This window comes from Apostichopus japonicus, chromosome 16 (assembly GCF_037975245.1).
Source record: "Apostichopus japonicus isolate 1M-3 chromosome 16, ASM3797524v1, whole genome shotgun sequence".
Taxonomy (NCBI): Eukaryota; Metazoa; Echinodermata; class Holothuroidea; order Aspidochirotida; family Stichopodidae; genus Apostichopus; species Apostichopus japonicus.
This window is the reverse complement of record NC_092576.1, coordinates 25447467-25464351: the sequence shown is the minus strand read 5'-3', so window position 1 is coordinate 25464351 and position 16885 is coordinate 25447467. Positions and strand designations below refer to the sequence as shown.

The 16885-nt window shown below is 38.1% G+C and overlaps 1 protein-coding gene and 1 pseudogene across 10 annotated transcripts in view; one reads left to right on the top strand and one right to left on the bottom strand.

Annotated features, from left to right (window-relative positions):
• Positions 1–15136, top strand: part of LOC139982459 (DNA-directed RNA polymerase III subunit RPC2-like) — a 43625-nt pseudogene extending 28489 nt beyond the window's left edge.
• Positions 1–16885, bottom strand: part of LOC139982453 (uncharacterized) — a 564762-nt gene that overhangs the window by 203220 nt on the left and 344657 nt on the right. The gene's annotated exons all lie outside the window — the stretch shown is intronic.

Below are 16885 nucleotides of genomic sequence, written 5' to 3'. Positions count from 1 at the left end.
TTTCAGGACAGCCTGTGTCATTGTGAATTTATTGTTTGTCACATCACACTGTTTGTCACTGTATTACTCATATCAAGTATGTTACTATGCATTATGTCAGATTCATTAAGAAAACATCGAAACCACAATGCATTTTTGCATTCTGGTTAAGATTGCATATAGTGGTTAGCTGTTGGTAATTTAATGTTTCCCTCATAGGATTTGGACGATGCCACGTTTACCGAAACCAGAAGTGCATCTTGAAGAAATATGCCAACCAATCGTTTGACCGGATCATGGGCCCATTGATCGATGGCAATACTAGAGAGGTCATCTGGAAACATAAGGTGCTGGACCAGGATGGCATCTGTAGCCCAGGTCAGTATTGAGAGTCTGTAGTCCAGGTCAGTATTGATGGTTACTGTAGTCCAGGTCGTTTTTTATGGTTACTGTAGTCCAGGTCAGTATTGATAGTCTGTAGTCCAGGTCAGTATCGATGGCATCTGTAGTCCAGGTCAGTACTGATAGTCTGTAGTCCAGGTCAGTATCGATGGCATCTGTAGTCCAGGTCAGTATTGATAGTCTGTAGTCCAGGTCAGTATCGATGGCATCTGTAGTCCAGGTCAGTATTGATGGAAAATGTGTCTGGGACAGTATTGATACAGTAGTTTCTGTATTTTGGGTAAGTATTGATGGTTACTGTAGTCCAGGTCAGTATCGATGAAATCTGTAATCTGGTTCAGTATTGATGGAATCTGTAGTCCGGGTCAATATTGATGGAATCTGTAATCCGGGTCGGTATTGATGGAATCTGTAGTCCAGGTCAGTATTGATGGAAAATGTGTCTGGGACAGTATTGATACAGTAGTTACTGTATTTTGGGTAAGTATTGATGGTTACTGTAGTCCAGGTCAGTATCGATGAAATCTGTAGTCTGGTTCAGTATTCATGAAATCTGTAGTCCGGGTCAGTATTGATGGAATCTGTAATCCGGGTCGGTATTGATGGCATCTGTAGTCCGGGTCAGTATTGATGGAATCTGTAGTCCAGGTCAGTATTGATGGAAAAGGTGTCTGGGACAGTATTGATAGTTACTGTATTTTTGTAAGTATTGATGGTTACTGTAGTCCAGGTCAGTATCGATGAAATCTGTAATCCGGTTCAGTATGATAAAATCTGTAGTCCGGGACAGTATTGATGGAATCTGTAATCTGGTTCAGTATTGATGGAATCTGAAGTCGGGGTCAGTATTGATGGACTCAATATTCCGGGTCAGTATTTATATCATTAGTAACTGATAATTTATATTCGACATTAGCGGTGTTGCTGATATTGCTTGTTTATGATTTTTTGATAAGGGCCCCACATTATGACCATTGTGTGCAATTCTGTCCGTTGATAATATGCTGATTAGATGATATGGGCAGGGCAGGGCTATGTTTTATTTTCTGTAGGATTCTGGTTTGAGTTTGTGGTGTTGTTTAGAGACTGCCTGCTCGGCTTTGTGTATCATGCTCTGATAATTGACAAACACTTCAGACTGAAGTATATCTGCATGTCCATTGGCAGGCCTTAGTTTTTTTTCACTCTGAACTAATTAATAGTTGAACTTTTGTCATTAAGTCGATTGTGTCTTTTTTTTTCATGAAGGTGAACGGGTAACCAACAAGCAGGTTCTTCTCAATAAGTCTATGCCGGTGGTAACGATGAGTCCAATAGAGACAGGGAATAAATCTGAACAGCAGCAACAAGAATTTCAAGATGTACCAATCACGTGAGTGTATACAGGGCGCCATGACGACATTGATGTTAAATGTTTTGTGTTCATACTGGGTTACCAAGCTAGCAGACATTCTCAAAAGGCCAGATTAATTAATCTTATCCAGTGACCCCATTCAGGGACTTCTTTTATACATAACTTGTTGAAATTGTTGGATTACTGACGTTGTCTACATCCCCGCTTGCAAATATTGGTTTGTAAAATGTAGTGAAGGATATATGCCAAGGAAACACATTCTATTTTTATTTAAATGCATTTAATGTTGGATTAAACCTTAACATTAAGCCTAGCTTTGATAAATAAGCTGTTGATTAGGTCATTGCACTGCATAACTAAATTAGTTTGAATGAAACCCTGTTTATTCAAAGTGTTGATCTGCCTTTTTGTTCCTACAGATACAAAGGCCCAGTAGATCTTACATTGAAAATGTCATGATCTCATCCAATCCCGAAGAAGCCTTCTTGATCAAAGTCTTACTTCGCCAGACGAGGAGACCAGAAATAGGGGATAAATTCAGCAGCAGACATGGACAGAAAGGGTGACTAGCTTCTTTGCTCTCTTTAAGCATTTATGTGTAAAATGGAACATAGCTATTAGAAAAGGGGTGACCAGAAATAGGGGATAAATTCAGCAGCAGACATGGACAGAAGGGGTGACTAGCTTCTTTGCTCTCTTTAAGCATTTATGTGTAAAAAGGAACATAGCTATTAGAAAGGGGATGACCAGAAATAGGGGATAAATTCAGCAGTAGACATGAACAGAAAGATTTGGTTATTACCTTCGGTTAAGTTATTTTCTAAAAGAAATGTTGGTAGTATTTATAATAATAATGTATTTTACATTTTATTTTTGGTTTCCTTCACCAAACACAGAGTCTGTGGTTTAATTGTACAGCAAGAGGACATGCCATTTAATGACCTTGGTATCTGTCCAGACATTGTAAGTATATCTCTATTGTTTGTTGTTGACTCATACATATAGCATATAGCATTCCTTGTTTTGAAGGATGAATAGAGATTTATGTCACTATTTCAATGAAACTGACTGAAATGAGTTTGGTTTGTAAGTACGGTTCAACCGAGATATGTTAAATAATCTGAATACACTCAGTTAGCTTGGGTTGACTGAGGCATTGAGATTTTGTAATTATGTTAATAAATAGGACCTTGTGGGCTTATCGTTAGTTTTTAGCTCATACCAGCATGCTGGTGTGAGCTATTGTTACAGTGCGGCGTCTATCACTCTATCACTCTATCCGTCAACAATTGGTAAAACCGCTCCCACTCGCACAGTGTTTGATGGAATTTCATGAAACTTGGACACAAGGACCATTAGGTATAGGTCCATCAGAGATGGTCCGAAATTTGGGGTCAAAGGTCACCTGTGGGCCGTAATGGGCCATTTTGTGGAAATACGCAAAATGCTTCTTCTCCTACAGATTCCATGGTACAATGTTGAGGGTTTGTCACGACAGTACTATGGAAGTTTTACCTTCAGGGTGTTCATGAATTTGAGATCAAAGATCAACTAGGGGTCTTTTGTGGCCCGGGCCGCAGCCCTATATTTTCAAATTGCTCCTGTTCGTACAGGGTATGGCCAGTTATAATGAAACTTGGTCACAATGTTCCTCGGGATGAGAGTTACGAGGGGTGTTCAGAAAATTGAGGTCAAATGTCATTTAGGGGGTCATCGGGGGTCATTCTTTGTAATATTTTCAAATATCTCAATCTCCTCAAGATTTTGATGGATCATATTCAAAGTTGAACTGATGATTGTTGGATTGTGTATGAATAAGGTGATGCCTAATAATTTTTGCTCAAAAGTTAATTAATTACAATTAATCCCCATTGTTTAAAAAAATCTGAGCCTTCACCTTTTGCCAAAGCTCCTTTAATTTGTCTCCTAGTCTCTGCAGTGTTTGTTTACATTTGTGGTTAAGCTCTGCAGAGGCTGTTAGTGGAATTAAAGCAGGACTGGGAGTTGTTATTAACTGTTGAACTGTAAGCATGAGAGCCCAATAGCCAATCAGCACTTGCCGATTCTTAGAAGTCTTTGAGCCTGAGTTATGAAGGCAGCCAGCCAAAATTTTGGCAAGGAGTGCTTCAGGTCTGCTCAGGTAGAGGGGAGAGAGTTTAATAGGGTAGGGTCAGTGGTATTGTTTGAGAGAGTGGGGAAAATAGGATTTAAAGGGGGAAAATAGGAATTATAGCCAGTGGTGTAGCCAGGATTCTGCTAATGGGGGGGGGGGGGTTATCCCTCATGGGCCCAAAATTGGTGGAATCTGTAAAATGGCCTGAAATTTGGTGGGCCATAAAGTTTTGTGAGCCCTACATTTTTAAGCTCGAAAAGGTATGAGCTTCTGCACCATTGGTGCTCTAGTTGTACCATTTGTTTGCAACTGCAGGTCTCCTTGGTGAACTGTACAACGTCAGGTTATTTTTTATTTTCCACAGGTTGTCAAATAAAATGTTACCTTTTCATATATTGTTTATCACTTCTCTAGTTATTTAATGTGTGGTTGCAGTGGCGGATCCAGGAGCGGAAGATGCCTGAAATTACTGCGGAAATAGTGGTGCATTCGAATTGCTGTTAAATTAAAGAATGTTAATTTACAATGGGTGCTAAACTCTATTCACTGTTCCATGTGGAATCATTTAAGATGCTAAAGGCTCTAACATACTTTACTGGTAACACCAAATATTTTCTAAAAACAAATATAAAGAATATTATCTGCCCCCCCCCCCACCTCCCGGTTGGTCTGATTGGTAAAGAGGGTGTCATACTTTTGTAATGTGCATTTTGAATATGCTTACAGATCATGAACCCCCATGGGTTTCCTTCTCGTATGACTGTGGGTAAACTCATGGAGCTCCTGGCTGGGAAGGCAGGCCTTCTAGACGGACAGTTCCACTATGGAACAGGTAAAATATGTACCACGTGGAAAGCATTGCAAATGTGGTGAAACATTCTCGTATTGTGAAAGTCAGTTGTAAGGCTTAAACTGTTGTACTGTATGGTGGAATGTAACAGTTTAAGAAAATCTTTGGGTATATTTAATCTTAAAAAACTAAATCAATCAATGAAGTAGGGGTGAAGAGTCGGGGGGTGGGATGGTTGAGATTAGAGCACATTGTGATATTACAGTAACTGTTGAACTGTATGGTGGAGTGTAAAAGTTCAAGAAAATCTTTGCGTATGTTTCATCTTCAAAAACTAATTCAATACAGTAGTAGGGGTGTAATGGTGGGGGTGGGGGTGGGTGGGGGAATGCTGGGTTGGGTTGCGGTTTGGGCACGTTGTGATATTACAGCACATTATGATATAACAGAGGGTCATCATGTGTGCAGTATTCATTATTATACAGTTTATCATACAGTACCAGAACATATCATACAGTACATGATGTTTTTGTAGGAAGCACATCATGAAATTACAGTACAATGTAACAATTCACGGAAGTACTTGATGACAATTAAGCATTGTTTTTATTTGTCCAGCATTCGGTGGTGACAAAGTGGAGGACATGTGCCAGGATTTGATCCGACATGGCTACAACTACCTTGGCAAAGACTTCTTCACGTCAGGAATCACTGGGTGAGTATCAATGGTAGGATTGATTCTGTCTGACAGTGGGTGGATCACATTGATGTGTTATTACTGTGTGTTCTTGATACTCTGCCTTTGGTGTAATGACAGCAGTAACAGCTGTTACTCATAGACCACTCGTTTGATGGTGGTATTGGTGAAGTTAGAGGTGAAATCTGATTGTGGTAGCAGGGATAATATTGTTAGTGATGATATTAGTTTTGTGGTTAGTGTTATGATGGTGTTACTGAATTCCTCCAGTAAATGTTACTGTAGAAGTTGTTGCTGTAGTAGTAGTGGTAGTGAAATTATTATAAGGTTGGTACAATGGTGGTGTTACTGAACTCCTCCAGTAACAGTTACTGTAGAAGTGGTGCTGTAGTAGTTGCAGTGGTGGTGATAGTATTATCAGGTTGGTGTTACCATGGTGTTACTGTAGTAGTGGTTGCTGTAGTGGTGGTGATCTTATTAAATGTTGGTGTAACGGTGGTGTAGTGAACTCCTCCAGTAACATTTACTGTAGTAGTGGTTGCTGTAGTTGTTGTAGTGGTGGTGAAAGTATTATCAGGTTGGTGTAACCGTGGTGTAACTGAACTCCTTCAGTAACAGTTACTGTAGTAGTGGTTGCTGTAGTTGTTGTAGTGGTGGTGAAAGTATTATCAGGTTGGTGTAACGATGGTGTTACTAAACTCCTCCAGTAACAGTTACTGTATTAGTGGTTTCTGCAGTTGTTGTAGTGGTGGTGATAGTATTATCAAGTTGGTGTAACGATGGTGTTACTGAACTCCTCCAGTAACAGTAACTGTAGTAGTGGTTGCTGTAGTTGTTGTAGTGGTGGTGATAGTATTATCAGGTTGGTGTAATGGTGGTGTTACTGAACTCCTCCAGTAACAGTTACTGTAGTAGTGGTTGCTGCAGTTGTTGTAGTGGTGGTGATGAACCCCTGATAGTATCATTTATTTGGTGTTGCCACTGACCTCCAGCATCTGTGTTTTTAGTGGTTATATTATTCATTTAATGATTATGGTAGTAGTCAGTCAGAAACAAAAACATTAACATGTAATACATGAGTAAGGTTTGGAGTTTGGTTATGCAGATGGCAGTCATTTGCAGATCATCTTTAAAGTATACTACATCAGTTGTGGTTGCAACTATATATACTATATGCAACAAAGCTTCATCATAGGTGCTGCAAGTTTCAGATCATTGTTGAATTTGACAGAATACATTCTGTTTTGGTTGGTAGATAACAATTATTATTATTTTTTTGGTCATGTCGTTGAAGGTCAATATTTGTTCTTTTCCATCAGTGAACCATTGAGTGCTTACATATATTTTGGTCCAGTATACTATCAGAAGCTGAAACATATGGTGTTGGATAAAATGCATGCCAGGGCCAAGGGACCCAGGGCCATCCTTACCAGACAACCCACAGAGGGAAGGTCAAGGTGAGAGTTACGTTTTACCTTTTCACTATTCATGCAGTGGAGTGGTACTTTCCAGTGTGTTGTGTTGATAAAACAGCTGCAAAATGTTAAAAGTGTGTGATATACTCCTGAGGTGTGTTTAATACTTGCATGTTAAAATCCATTCTAGTGTTTTTTTGTGAGATGAATCTTACTTATACTGTAGAATGTATAATGTTGACAATATAATTTTTTCTGGCAAAAAAACCTATGGCCGATCTAGTTTCTTGTGTTTTATAGCTGACTGGCTGATATTAGTCTGTCCCACCCCACCCCCCTCCAAAATAATTTAGTGTTTGTAAAAAACAGCAGTAAAATCCCATTTTGTGTTAAGTTTTGAGATGAATCAATTTTGCCATGAATGACTGAAAATACTGAGGTGTATTGTGAACAGAATGAAACAAATTCCAAAAATGAAAGCAGTATATAGCAAATGATATAAACAGCTTAAATTAGTGTCTACTGACGTACGTTTAAAGCACTGAATGAATTATCTCTGCAAGGGACAGAGTGTAATGAAGTAAACCTAATTAATTAAATGGCTGACTTATATTAATTAAAACTTCACTGGTAGCTTTCCATTTACTTTCTTGGTTACAAACAGCGAATTGAATGGTATCAGCATGATGTCCACAGAAATGTTTTCATTAATATAAATTGAAGATTCATCCTGTTATGTTGTTTTTATCTTCAGGGATGGTGGTCTTCGCCTTGGAGAGATGGAAAGAGATTGTCTGATTGGTTACGGGGCCAGCATGCTGCTACTGGAGCGTCTAATGATCTCCAGTGATCAGTTGGAGGTGGATGTCTGTGGCGAGTGTGGCTTGCTGGGTTACTCAGGATGGTAAGTTTGAGGTCGATGCATGTGGCGAGTGTGGCTTGCTTGGTTCCTCAGGATGGTAAGTTTGAGGTTGCTGTCTGTGGGGAGTATGGCTTGCTGGGTTCTTCAGGATGGTTAGTTTGAGGTTGATGTCTGTGGCAAGTGTGGCTTGCTTGGTTCCTCAGGATGGTAAGTTTGAGGTTGATGTCTGTGGCGAGTGTTGCTTGCTGGGTTCCTCAGGATGATAAGCTTGAAGTTGATGTTTGTGGCAAGTGTGGCTTGCTGGGTTACTCAGGATGGTAAGTGTTAGGTTGATGCATGTGACGAGTGTGGCTTGCTGGGTTATACAGGATGGTAAGTTTGAGGTTGATGTCTGTGGCGAGCGTGGCTTGCTAAGTTACTCAGAGTGGTTAGTTTGAGGTTGATGTATGTTTCGATTGTGGCTTGCTGGGTTACTCAGAATGGTAAGTTTGAGGTTGATGTCTGTTGCGAGTGTGGCTTGCTAAGTTACTCAGAGTGGTTAGTTTGAGGTTGATGTATGTTTCGATTGTGGCTTGCTGGGTTACTCAGAATGGTAAGTTTGAGGTTGATGTCTGTTGCGAGTGTGGCTTGCTAAGTTACTCAGAGTGGTTAGTTTGAGGTTGATGTATGTTTCGATTGTGGCTTGCTGGGTTACTCAGAATGGTAAGTTTGAGGTTGATGTCTGTTGCGAGTGTGGCTTGCTAAGTTACTCGGAGTGGTTAGTTTGAGGTTGATGTATGTTTCGATTGTGGCTTGCTGGGTTACTCAGAATGGTAAGTTTGAGGTTGATGTCTGTTGCGAGTGTGGCTTGCTAAGTTACTCAGAGTGTTTAGTTTGAGGTTGATGTATGTTGCGATTGTGGCTTGCTGGGTTCCTCAGAATGGTAACTTTGAGGTTGATGTCTGTGGCGAGTATGGCTTGCTGGGTTCTTCAGGATGGTTAGTTTGAGGTTGCTGTCTGTGGCGAGTATGGCTTGCTGGGTTCTTCAGGATGGTTAGTTTGAGGTTGATGTCTGTGGCAAGTGTGGCTTGCTTGGTTCCTCAGGATGGTAAGTTTGAGGTTGATGTCTGTGGCGAGTGTTGCTTGCTGGGTTCCTCAGGATGATAAGCTTGAAGTTGATGTTTGTGGCAAGTGTGGCTTGCTGGGTTACTCAGGATGGTAAGTGTTAGGTTGATGCATGTGACGAGTGTGGCTTGCTGGGTTATTCAGGATGGTAAGTTTGAGGTTGATGTCTGTGGCGAGCGTGGCTTGCTAAGTTACTCAGAGTGGTTAGTTTGAGGTTGATGTTTGTTGCGATTGTGGCTTGCTGGGTTCCTCAGAATGGTAAGTTTGAGGTTGATGTCTGTGGCGAGTGTGGCTTGCTGGGTTACTCAGGGTGGTAAAGTTAAGGTTGATGTCTGTTGCGAGTGTGGCTTGCTAAGTTACTCAGGGTGGTTAGTTTGAAGTTGATGTATGTTGCGATTGTGGCTTGCTGGGTTACTCAGGATGGTAAGTTTGAGGTTGATGTCTGTGGCGAGTGTGGCTTGCTGGGTTACCTAGGGTAGTAAGTATGAGGTTGATGTCTGTGGCGAGTGTGGCTTGCTGGGTTACTCAGGATGGTAAGTTTGAGGTTCATGTCTGTGGTGAGTGTGGCTTGCTGGGTTATTCAGGATGGTAAGTTTGAGGTTGATGTCTCCGGTGAGTGTGGCTTGCTGTGTTACTCAGGATGATAAGTTTGAGGTTGATGTCTGTGGTGAGTGTGGCTTGCTAGGTTATTCAGGATGGTAAGTTTGAGGTTGATATCTGTGGTGAGTGTGGCTTGCTGGGGTTACTCAGGATGGTAAGTGTTAGGTTGATGCATGTGACGAGTGTGGCTTGCTGGGTTATTCAGGATGGTAAGTTTGAGGTTGATGTCTGTGGCGAGTGTGGCTTTCTGGGTTCCTCAGGATGGTAAGTTTGAGGTTGCCATACCGTAATGTATTGATAATTGCCTTATTGTATTGATAATTGCCGTACCCTAACTATGTATTGACAATTGCCTCACCCTAACTATGTATTGATAATTGCTGTACCCTAACTATGTATTGATGTACCCTAACTATGTAGTGATAATAGCCTTACCTTATGTATTGATAACTGCCTTACCCTAACTATGTATTGAAAATTGCCGTACCCTAACTATGTATTGATAATTGCCGTACCTTAACTATGTTTTGATAACTGCGGTAACCTAACTATGTATTGATAATTGCCTTACCCTAACTATGTATTGATAATTGTCGTACTCTATGTATTGATAATTGCCTTACCCTAACTATGTATTGATAACTGCCGTACCCTAACTATATATTGATAATTGTCGTACTCTAACTATGTATTGATAATTGCCTTACCCTAACTATGTATTGATAATTGTGGTACCCTAACTATGTATTGATAATTGCCTTACCCTAACTATGTATTGATAATTGTGGTACTCTAACTATGTATTGATAATTGTGGTACCCTAACTATGTATTGATAATTGCCTTACCCTAACTATGTATTGATAATTGTGGTACTCTAACTATGTATTGATAATTTCCTTACCCTATGTATTGATAATTGCCTTACCCTAACTATGTATTGATAATTGTGGTACTCTAACTATGTATTGATAATTTCCTTACCCTAACTATGTATTGATAACTGCCTTACCCTAACTATGTATTGAAAATTGCCGTACCCTATGTATTGATAATTGCCGTACCCTAACAATGTTTTGATAACTGTGGTAACCTAACAATGTATTGATAATTGCCTTACCCTAACTATGTATTGATAATTGTCGTACTCTAGCTATGTATTGATAATTGCCTTACACTAACTATGTATTGATAACTGCCGTACCCTAACTATATATTGATAATTGTCGTACTCTAACTATGTATTGATAATTGCCTTACCCTAACTATGTATTGATAATTGTGGTACCCTAACTATGTATTGATAATTGCCTTACCCTAACTATGTATTGATAATTGTGGTACTCTAACTATGTATTGATAATTTCCTTACCCTTACTATGTATTGATAACTGCCGTACCCTAACTATGTATTGATAATTGTCGTACTCTAACTATGTATTGATAACTGCTGTACCCTAACTATGTATTGATAATTGTCGTACTCTAACTATGTATTGATAATTGCCTTACCCTAACTATGTATTGATAATTGCCTTACCCTAACTATGTATTGATATTCTTTGTCCCTGATAGGTGTCATTACTGCAAGTCGTCTTGTAACGTCTCCTCTCTCAGGATTCCGTACGCCTGTAAACTCCTATTCCAGGAGTTACAGTCCATGAACATAGTACCGAGACTCAAACTCAAAAAATATTCAGAATGAGAATTGTCAAGAAAATGAAAACAATGGCTAAAAGGATGAAGGAGTTGACCTCGATGGTAAAAGAAGGGATTAGCGGTGACAGGAGATGCTCTCCTAAACAGGGATGAAATGATGATAACGATGGAAAGAAGATGGAGATCTAGCTGATGATGGATTTAGGAAGCTCATCCTCAATCAAGGAAGGGCAGGAAGGAAGGAAGCAAGCAAGACAGCAGATAAAGATCAAGTCTGGAGTCTTGTTTTGTGTTTTAGTTCTCTGCAATAACCTTTCTCTGCAATAATCCATAAAGTCTGGAGGATTATTTTTCCTAGAGGTGCAGATGAAACTGAGAAGGTGGTGAAGGTTTTATGCATTTTTGAGGTATAAATCCTGTGTAAATGAACTAAGTTGACCATTTTGTTTAGCTTACTCATGGAATGTCAGGTGTTGTCTTTTCTGGATCCTTAATAATGATGTTTAGTCTAGAAAAGTGAGAAACATTGAGCAGTTTAATTTTTTCATAACTAATTGGAAAAGGTTCCATTTAAAAACGAAAATAATATCTTTATCCTGAGAGGAAAATTGTGTATGCATACTCTCGTGTAAGTGGTAACAATCCGTTACATTTGTAATTTAAATGGCATGGGTTAGCAAACACTTTGTGAGAGTTACAATTGTTAGGTTTACAACAGGTAGCCTTCATTGGTAGGATTTGTTGTGAACCATAAAGCATGTTTTTGTCTTAAAAAAAATAAGTCTTGAATTTGATTTAAAAGGATGGGAACCATTGGCTTTACTGGCTTTACTTTTAAGGTCTCCTTTATTGCTGCCAAAATATGCTAGAAAAGTTGAATAATCCCGTCAGGTTTGCAAACATCACTTTACCCTGCTCACCTTGAGCAATATGCCATGTTCCTGCGTTAAGAGATCTTATTACTGCATAATGTCCTCAATGACTTGGTATAATGCAGGTGACATTCTGGGTAATACTTCGAAAGTGGCAACACTAAAGGACCATTTGATTGGTGTCTATAAAGCGGCATTGTACATCAGAACATTGTAATGATGTCAGCCTGTAGATGTGCTGTCTGTTATAACAAGTGACATTGTACATCAGAACATTGTAAGGATGTCAGCCTGTAGGTGTGCTGTATGTTATAACAAGTGGCATTGTACATCAGAACATTGTAATAATGTCAGCCTGTAGATGTGCTGTATGTTATAACAAGTGACATTGTACAGCAGAACATTGTAATGATGTCAGCCTGTAGATGTGCTGTGTGTTAGAACAAGTGACATTGTACAGCAGAACATTGTAATGATGTCAGCCTGTAGATGTGCTGTCTGTTATAACAAGTGGCATTATACAGCAGAACATTGTAATGATGTCAGCCTGTAGATGTGCTGTCTGTTATAACAAGTGACATTGTACATCAAAACATTGTAATGATGTCAGCCTGTAGATGTGCTGTCTGTTATAACAAGTGACATTGTACAGCAGAACATTGTAATGTCAGCCTGTGTATGTGCTGTCTGTTATAACAAGTGGCATTGTACAGCAGAACATTGTAATGATGTCAGCCTGTAGATGTGCTGTCTGTTATAACAAGTGGCATTGTACAGCAGAACATTGTAATGTCAGCCTGTAGATGTGCTGTCTGTAATAACAAGTGGCATTGTACAGCAGAACATTGTAATGTCAGCCTATGATATGCACACAGTGGTCATGATTCTTTGGTGTTTGGTTGGTATTTTAGTTTGTCACAGTTATGAGAATATCTATAAGCAGAGAACTGGGAGTCCTGCTATGTTATGTAATAGTTACCAGCACTATCTGTGAGAAAGGTTTGATATTGGATACGGTTTAGTTTGTTTCAACCGGTAACGTGTAGGGTTTTAGGTTCCTCCGGTGAGGTAATGGAATTTGAACAATAGGTCTAGTTCCTTATAGTGCTGTATGTACGTACCTTTGATAGGCTCTGGATGTTGGCGTAAGATTTGATTCTGTTGCAGTTGGGCTCTGTTTCAATCCTAATACCAGCTTGATTTCAATGGGTTTTGTTGCCGAAGAAAATTCACATTTGACAGATGAAAGAAGAACATATTCTTTGTATCCAGGTATGTTTTGCATTCCTATGTACTGTTTGTCGAAATGATAATATTTGAAGTTGAGATTTGTTTTGCTCCAGAAGCAATCTTAAGCAAACAGGAGTGATGTAATAAATGTAAACTTAAACAGTCTTTTTGGTTCAAAATATTATTTTAATATGATAATTTTCAACCTTTGGGATGGTATCAGTATGAATACACAATTACAGTCACTGGTACATGAATAATTTACCTCAGCTTTAAATCTTTCTTTACTTACTGGGTCAAAGATTCTCCTTTCTAGTTCCCAAGTAGAAATGTGAAAGCAGCGATGGGGATGGTATGCATGTATTTGGTTCCTACTTCATTCACATCGTAAGATGGTAGACTAAAGTAAACACATTTAATGTTTTTGTGTGAGGATTTTTTTTGGGGGGGGGAGGGGAGATAATGTATTGCTAGATTCAACACTTCTTGGGTTACAATTCCAACAATGAATAGTAACCTCAAATGACAAATAATAATTCAGTTGAGCTTAAAATGTTACTTGGACAAAGACTTGATCAAGTCTGAGGATGACATCGGACCAGTGATGATAGGAAAACCCAGAGACTTGTATTGCTTTAAACTTTACGATTTTTATTAAACGAGTTTTAATCATGTCAGTTTCAGTCAATCCATGACAAAGAAATCAAAACAAATTGTTTAAAAATAGATTAATCTTAGTATGCCATAACTGCATGATAATCAACCAGCAAGTAAACTTTTCTTACATTACTTAAAATCTGACTTTAATCAGTCCAGTAATTAACTTGGCTGTAGCCTGTATGCGTATGCACTTATACCTAAATCAGGCCTAGCCTCTGAAGTGGCAAACATGCAGTTAAATTGTAAACGAACATTGTAAAGTTGATCTTTTACTTTTATCTGTGTAGTGATTTACTTCCTTGTCAGTTAACCGTAAAATGCAGGTTTTAATAACAAAAACACCAAACTTTAAATTCGTCATTTAACTACCAGAATTGTCCGTGTGTCGCCGTTGTTTTTCCTAAGAAAAAATATGAACAAAAATGGTTGTATATACACAAATAAATATCACAGTCGTAAAATATACTATTACCCGGTTAACTGTACTTCTTCATTTTATGCATATCAGGACCAACACGGCCGTCATGGTCAGAGTCACCTGTATGATGAATTAACAATTTGTATGATTGTATGATGACAATTGTATGATGAATTAACAATGTAACAATTACATTCGACGGTAATTCCTTGTTACAGGAGAAACATCATACAAGGTCACATACTCTGAAGGTTACACAATAACAATTGCCAAGTGGAAAGCTATGTACAACTCACAATTGCTTTATTGTAATAATTGATATCATACTGTCATATATTAACAAGTCATCTGAACATTTGAAGATAATGACATTTCTTTAAAGTTCTAAAGGTTCCAAAAGTAAGGTTCCAAAAGACCTTCTTTCTCTATATCTCTCTCTCTAAGTTTCAAACATATTCCAAAATATTGAGAAATGCCACGATAGATGACGTAATTACAATGCTATAGGACAGATGGTACGACATATTCTCCTTAAAGCTGTACAAAGAATGGCAATAATTTTGACCATTTACCATATTTAGGAAAGAGAGTAATTTAAACCTTACATACGACTAAATCTAAATGGTGTTTAAAGAACATGGATATTTATATCAAAATGACTCTTACGAAAGGTGGATAAGTTGCAGTAAAGATTGATCACTTAAAGGTTACCGTAACCAAAATCTCATAATCCATCAGTCATTATAATTTTGTAAGCAAGATAACGTTCTGCTATTCTTGTAAGTGCCTATGCGCACACCTTTACCATGTAATTTATAATCACCATGTTTTTATACTTGTTCCCTTGTTTTCCCTTTGTTTTGTACAGGTGGTAACACTTTACTAGTAAAATAATTACAAATACTCGAAAGTGCAGTAAAATTTCAGCTTATGTATACTGTTACCTTTCCATTTACAATATATACCATTATTGAAAATATTATTCCTCTAATACAAAGATCTTGATTTTCGAGTCAACTTGGCTGTTGGCATTCATTGTTATATTCTTCTGATAACTTTAGATAGAAAACAACTCACATACACCAAAAGAAGATACATTTTGGGAAATGTGTAAACGAAGATGATTTCAGAGTACTGACTACATTCACCACATAAACAATAATAATTAAAACTCAACCGTTATTAAATTGCAATTAATTGTTTACAGTTTATGTATCTAATATTAACTAAACATATATCTACAGGTCAAATTATTCGAGGATCTATCTGCAGTTTTTACCAATAGACTGTTCCTTATGTTATCTTTTTCAATCAACTTACTATGGAATCAAATGAAATCGGATGCATTAAGGCCATATAGTCCTGCACAAAGTGTCAGGTTATGTTTACGAGCACGATACGAGTCACGAGCACGAGTTTACGAGCACGAGTCACTCCAAGATTAATGTATGTCGTCCAGTTACAGAGTTGTTGACAATTAAAAATTCATAATTTTGGACTTTAAATATGAATGTAAGAGACTGACTTCGGTCAGCTTTGATAAGCCAATGAGGCTTTTTCGCGAGTTCCTGCTTGCAGGAGGATCCAAAATACATACATTACAAAAAATATATCGAAATTCCATTAGGGACTTTTATCCCCTCTGGGTATCGTTAAGCATGTTTCCATACAGTATTCATAGTTTTGACGTCTTTCATTGTTTTACTGTAACGCAAATTTATCTACAGAATATATCTGACGTCATTTTCACGAGGAAAAAGTTCTTATTACTTTCAGCTACTTTGAGACTCGTAGAACTAACCATTATGAGGGTCCAAAATACAACCTATCTAAGATTGCGCCCCTAACTCTCTGTACTATAGAGAATTTGAAGATGCCAAGAATGGCCAGACTCGAAGGAAAGATAACCCTCTGTGAGATTCATGTTGTCCAGGAAAAGTTTGCGGTTTGTTTAACTCGACAATCAACTCCGAGCAGAGACACTGTCGGCTACTTCGGCTTATGATCTTACGAGGCATTGTAGGTCAGTTGCCAGTCTTCGTCGCTGTTGATAAAATAAAGAGAGAGACGATACCATATGTGTCAAATGATGACATCATTGTTAAAGCTGTTCTAAGTGATTCATGTTGCTTATTATGACTATTGCAGGCTGGTAGGGTTTCTATAACCTCGTATTTTAGAACATAAAATCAACATATATAATATCTTATATTGATCTCTACCCATTGAAGCTATGCTTTTGTTGTTTTCATCTTTTATGTTTGGGGTTAACTTTTTTTGAATATTTTTATGGAGAAGGGGAGGGGCATGATGATTGTTCAATGTACTTTGTATGTTATTTCTGATTTTGATTTGATCTGATTTATTTCACACCAAACATACAAAATACAACAAAATTCACACGGTGTAGGGATAACACAGAATGGTTTGTCCAGCAGAAGTATTTCCAATGTGGTCCCTCAGTGTATATCTGACAGCATTAAATCCCCAGAATGTTGTATTTTTATATCCCCATGATTTTCATGTTGATTTTCACTAGTAGGTGTTTTAAATAATATCAAGGTTGATGCATTATGAGTGATTGGTGGAATAACAAGCAAGGATTCTCTGAAATTTACTTTTTTAATGAATAATATCAAACTTTATTTGATTACAATTTAAATCGCTTTCATCATTAAACATTGCAGTGCTCGGATTCATTATTTTACATGATAGTCTTATTACAATTAAA